The sequence below is a fragment of the Mustela erminea genome, chromosome 3, assembly GCF_009829155.1.
Source record: "Mustela erminea isolate mMusErm1 chromosome 3, mMusErm1.Pri, whole genome shotgun sequence".
Classification (NCBI taxonomy): Eukaryota; Metazoa; Chordata; class Mammalia; order Carnivora; family Mustelidae; genus Mustela; species Mustela erminea.
The window spans coordinates 57266338-57272864 of NC_045616.1; the positions used below are offsets into that span (position 1 = coordinate 57266338).

At 37.8% G+C, this 6527-nt stretch overlaps 1 non-coding gene across 1 annotated transcript; it reads right to left on the reverse strand.

Annotated features, from left to right (window-relative positions):
* Positions 1-6116: 6116 nt before the first annotated feature.
* On the reverse strand, positions 6117-6222 carry LOC116587400. Its single transcript, XR_004284420.1, has one exon. It is a non-coding gene; the product is annotated as a U6 spliceosomal RNA (small nuclear RNA).
* Positions 6223-6527: the final 305 nt, after the last annotated feature.

The window sequence follows — 6527 nt, forward strand, 5'->3', positions numbered from 1 at the left end:
TGGGGTTTCAGATTGCAGGACCATTATAATGTCACTGCACAGAGCTCATGACAGGCTAGCAAGAAGACGCTACTTAAATCCCGACAATTTCACCCTGCATTTGCCATCGTCCGTCTTAGATCCATGCCTCCTCTGCCCACACTTTCCTTCTCCTTCCTATTTCTCCATATCCCTACACCCAGCATACTGCCCTTAGGGAAAGAGGAAAAAGAACCCCAAATATTGACCTCTATGAGAGAAGGTCTTGGAGATTTCTTGTTGATATTGAAGGAAAAAAGAAATCAACAGGATGTCTCCTCTCTCCTTTTAAATCCTACCCTTACTACTGGGATTCAACTGATTTTTCAACTCTGAAAAGCCTTCAGAGAATACTCAGAAACTCAGTGAAAATGAGTAGTTGAATTTTGAGAGATTCCGAGCAAATGTTAATAGTCAAGCCATTCCAAGAATGATCTGCTTTCTTTCTCCAGGAGTTATTTAAGTTGAGCTGCCTTTAAGAGACACGGTTGGATGTGTAACAAATCTCACCTTTGAACTCTGGGATATGGGGTATTTGGGTGGAGAGTACTAAGGTTTTTGCATTCACTTTCCAGAATGAGCCTCTTTAACTAGAAAGAGGTACCTCTCACAGTTGACATAGGAAAACTAATCTTTGGAAAGCAAATACCTTGAGAAGAAAAACTTTAATGCTTATAATTAATTCATGTTGTTTATTGTAATCTAAGTGGGAGCTGACTGAACATTATCTCTCTCTCTCTCTCTGTCAGAGAATCTATCCCCACCTTTTTAAGCAGAGTTAAAATGAATTACAGAAAAATGTGTTTCACTCCCAGAAAAGATTAATTTGGGAAACATTTCTTTTGACACATTGCTTATAATTAAAGTAATTCTTCATTTTTTCTGTTTCCTTTAAGTAAAAACTTGTGGCTTTATTTAACCTCTCTTCAATTAACTCTCTCAAAGGAAAATAACCTTAAGCCCTATAAACAAACACATTTTATTCTCTATTGAAAGAGAAAAGAGAAGCAATGCTTGCCCTCCACGTCAGGGCCTCCCGCAATATTGCAGCTCCAAAGTCAGACGCCCTGTGTGCACCAACCTCCAGTTTCCTGCTTTTATTGACAGGGGTTTTGACTGTAAAATCCTGTCTTCTGCATCTCACCAATGCACACACAAACTATATTAAACAATATAGTTTAATTAAAATTATGCTGTTAGAAATGTTAGCACAGGAACATTGTTCTTTCAACAAGTACAGTTTGGTCTCCTCTTTATTAGGCTCTGAGGACACAATAATGAGCAAAGTAAACATGGCAACTTCTTTTCTGAGGCTTATAATCTGGTGGGGAAGAGAGAAATTAATTAAATAATTAGAATAATTACAAATAGTGAAGAAGCATTACAAAAAAAATGCTCAGTGCCATGATAGTGCTACATTAGGAGATTTATTTATTGGCTTATTTATTTACTTATTACAGGGGAAGGAGGTGTTGGGGGGGAGTTTGTCAAATCAGAAAATCCTTTTTTTTTTTTTTTTTAAGTAGGCTCCATTCACAACCCTGAGATCAAGACCTGAGCTCAGATCAAGGGTCGGATGTTTCACTGATTGAACCACCCAGGTGCACCAGAGAGAAGTCCTTTCTGAAGAAACGTCTGAACTAAGATCTGAAAGATAACTTGGTACATTCATGCAACAGGATTTAATATAGCAGTTAAAGGTGAGTGAGCAAGAACCACATGTATCAAAATGGATGGCCCTCTAAATCATATTGTTTGGGCAAAATCTCCTTTCCTCAAGTGTGGACAGGTCTGATCTAATCAAGAGAATACTAGTAACAGAGGTTGTAGAAGACAGAAAAGTCAGAGAGTTTTTCCTGGGGGCCTTGAAAACACACACTGCTGTTGCAGAGAGGGCACATGGTAGACATGTGCAGGTGACATCTGAAAGCTGAGAGTGATCCCCTGCCAAAAGCCATCAAGAAAATAAGGATGTTAGGCTACGGCCACAAGGAACTGAATTCTGCCAACAACTGCTGAGCTTGGAAGAGGACCCTCAGCCTCAGATAAGCTCACAGCCCCAAGCATCCACAGAACCCAGACATAGTGTGCCCAAATTCCTGACCCAGAGACACTGAGGTCATAACTTCGTGCTGTATTAAGACCCTGAGTTGGTAGTAATTTGTTACGTAACAGTAAAAACAGATACAATGACTGGAGAAATGTTAAGCAATGCACACTCTCACAAAATGAGGGGCAGGAAGGGGCCACGGAGGTCATGGTGGCCAACTCCCTCACATTGTAGAAGCATGAGGTCTATGGGGCTGACATGAATTGCCCAGGGATGAACATTCTAGTTATTGACACAAGGTTACTAGAGTCCACAATGACCTAGAAACAGAGTATCACATAAAAAATACTGTCAGGGACACCTGATTCAAAGGGCACATGCACCTCAATGTTTATAGCAGCATTATCAGCGATAGTCAAACTATGAAAAGAGCCCAAATGTCCCTCAACAGATGAATGGATAAAGATGTGGTATATACACACAATGGAATATCAAAAAGAATGGACAACATGGATGGAACTAGAGTATATTATGCTAAGTGAAATAAGCCAGTCAAAGAAAGATAAATATTACATGATTTCACTCAGAAACAAAACAGAAGGAACACCTGGGTGGCTCATTCATTAAGTGTCTGCCTTCGGCTCAGGTCATGATCCCAGGATCCTGGGATCAAGTGCTGCGCATTGGGCTCCTTGCTCAATGGAGAGCCTACTTTTCCCTCTCCCTCTGCCTACTCTTTTCCCTGCTTGTTGGTGTGAACTATGCTTACAAGTCTCTCTGGCTGTTGTTCAAAAGACATACTTCTGAATAATGGCCTTTTATCTCTTATTCTAAGGACTCCATGGAAACACAGTAAGTAAAGTGATGAATTTATAGCAATTATATTTAGGTCATAATCAAACCAAATAAAATCCAAGATCTTTACATACATTTTCCGGATACCTCAAATCAAAGGGTGTTTTTGGATTTCTTTTACTTTAATTATCTCCATAGAATTTCCTCAGTTTCCCATATCATTCAGCAAAGACAAAATCCTTATTTTTAAGCATTTTTATAATAAGATGCCATGGCTCTGGTTCAAATATAACTTTACCCTCTGGCCTGTATTTCTTTGCATTTCAATCTTTACCCACTTATCAACTTAATTTCAACTTACTTTAAATTGAGACTAAACACTATATAAATTTTGCCTGTTGTGAATATAATTTGTGGGGACCAGCTGGAAAGCCAAAACTTTGATCAGATTATAAATGTTAATGGGAATACTTGATAGAAATGATTGATAGCATAACTGGAATCTTCTTATTGATTTTTACAGATTTACTGCCACTTTTTGATGTTCTGATACTGTCATCCATCATTTCCAGAAAAGAAGAAGAATGTGTTAAATAGCATTTAATTTCATTGAATGGGGTGTTTTCTGTGATTTCTGTTACTAATTGTAAAAATGCAATTTTTGATCTCCCTGTTACATTATTAGTGTCATCAACTAATTATTGATATATTTTTAAAAATAATATTTGAAAACAAGAGTTAAGGTTGTGTTTAAATTATGTCAGGTTTTAACTGAAGTTCAGACTACAAGTGGCTATCTATTCTGACCTGAAATATATTTAATTTTTCTCCTGGATTTGACAGGAATAACACTCATTCAGGACAAAGCCATCAGCCATTCTTGAAGCAGAGAATAGAGTTCTAAATTTCAAGTATTAGCTCAAGACTTCTAGAAACAAACTTTTTGGTAATTTCTGTCATGTCTCTTCCTTTTCTATCCTAGAAGACACAAAATGAAATAACTCCTCTGAGAACTCTCTCTTGATAAAATCATTGAGCAGTTAGAAACTATAATGAAGTTGTCAAAACTTCACTGAGAAATCAAGCAATTTGTTTTAAAAAATACAAAAAAATCATACAAGAAATAAAATGCCTTTTTCTACTGGACATTTCTCTCATATGGAGTGAAAGATCATTTGTTACCAGAAAATCGGAATTGGTGAGGAAGAAGAGGAATGAGTGTTCGTGCAGAGGGAATGGAAACAAGTGATTCTCTTTGATCTGAATGTAGGCCTGTTTTCTAATCTTTGGCAAGTAATGGCATACTGACTCTAGTAATAATTAGCTTTTTAATTCTGGAGATATCAACTTCTTAAATGATGTAAAGCCAATTAATAATCTCAATAGGTTTTCATTTAAAAATTTTTTGTGTTTTTTTAATATTTTTAAAAAATATTTTATTTATTTGACAGAGAAAGAGAGAGAGGAGCAGAGGGAGAGGGAGAAGCAGGCTCCCCGATGAGCAGGGAGCCCAGTGCAGGGCTTGATCCCAGGACCCTGAGATCATGACCTGAGCCGAAGGCAGATGCTTAACTGACTGAGCCACCCAGGCGCCCTTCTTTTTGTGATATTTGAAATATGTTGTTATGCTTAATGCCTGGATATTTTATGTTTCCTTTGCAAGAGACTGTTCTTCTAAATGTGCCTTTGCCTGTAATTTATGAAGGTGACAATGTGGGAAATTTCCCTGGAATGAGGATGTTCCAAAGTATAGTTTTAGAAATCTGTCCTATGCAGCCCAACATTTCGATGTTACTACATTCAAATTTATTAATACTATATTAAAACTCAGTTGAATAAAAACATACTAACTTGTGTCAGGTCTTGTCATGAGATTTGTCAGATGACTTCGGAAATGACTTAGAAAAGCGATTGATGGACCCACTGACCCTCTCTCTTCACACGCAATCGTTTCTCAACCTTGAGGTTTAATCTGGAGATCAAGGATTGCCAATGTTCTGGATTTCAGATAGGATGGGCGCTAAAAGGAAGGGCGGCGCTTCTGTGAATATCCAGCCATTCTGCAAGTGCTGCTCTGCCTCAAAACTGAATGTGAAGTGAAGGTCACGGGGACACTTCGCCCGAGGCCAGGACTGGGAACAGAAGAGACACAATCCTTCTTATTCCTTCCATCCCTGCCCTGCGGACAACCGGCGGCTCATGACATCTGTCCACACATGGACTAAAGCTGAAGGAGGCCACTGGGTTTCCCCAATAAACCTACTAGCCTTTATGTCCTACAAGAAATTCCCTTTCAGCAAAAATATCTCTAGCTGAAGACTGAGATACTGTATTGTACTGGGAAAAGCACTGGATTAGGAGTCAAAAGCCTAGGTATTATTCTCAAACCTTTTATTGCTAATCTAATCCCTGAGCTACTTTTTAAGTGTAGATTGGCAACAGAAATTTTGAATGCGAAGCATGTCATTTGTGGGTACTGGAAGGAGACAGCCCAAACTCCCCCATCCTTCAGTTTTTAAAATATTAATGAAAAAGGCTGAAATTAAATTATTTATTTGACACTATTCGGTCTGTTCTCGTGGCCTAATTACCTCATCAATCCTCTCCTCAGCCTTGCTTGCCCCGTGTTTTAGCCGTCTGTGACACAGCAGACCTTTCCCACTCTTGGGTCTGGAGAACTCAACCACAGGGCCAGGGGGCACTGCTGTTTTCATTCATGTCATGTATTACAATGTAAAGGATTGTAAAGTGCAGAAAGCTAAATTCGTGTTCTATTGTAATTAAGGGGAAAAATAAAATCTAATGGAAACATTTAGATGATTACTGTTTGATGTCACTGTGCTAATATTGTCTCTCTCTAATGCTGGCCGTTAATACCCCACCAAAAATTAGGAAATAGTTGCTGCTACTTATTAGGTCAAGAACTCAACCTGAGTTCACAAATGTGGTATTATGTTAGATCATCATATTTTGATTCATGTAGCTCCCCTTTAAGCCCTCGGACGGCATCCTATCCCAACCATAGTCTGAGGACTAATGATAATGAAACATCATAGAAGACTGTAAAAACACCGGAGAATATTCTTCTGTGACAGTAAAGGGCAAAAAGTGAAAAGCTGGGTTTTTTGTTGTTGTTGTAAAATAAAAATCAATAAACAAAAGTGGCAGATAGAAATGAAAGTACATTTTTTTCTAGGTTTGGGTGATAAGAATGAAATAATCAGTGAGACTTCTATTTCTTTCTTTTTTTTTTTTAAATATAGAATGCCTTACGAATTTACATTCATCCTTGCACAGAGGACATGCTAATCTTCTTTGCACTGTTCTAATTTTAGTACATGTGCTGCCCAAGCCAGCACATGGTGGGATCTTTATTTCAACTCAGTACCTGGCAGAAGATGAGCTAACAATAAATACATTTTTAATGGATACAAATGGTTGATATACTTACTTTTCTTAAGTATATTCTCATCAACCTTATAATTTGTAAGTGAATTAGCAAATTTTCTTCTCTTAATTTTTTTTAATTTTTGCTCACAAGATGTTAGTGGTAGACTGATCCTTTAAGAAAAATGAAATCTGAATCACAAGATAAATAATGGAAAGAGAAGAAAGAACTGAGTCCATTTCCAACCTCCCACTGAAGAAGCTGTTAGGTCGGGTT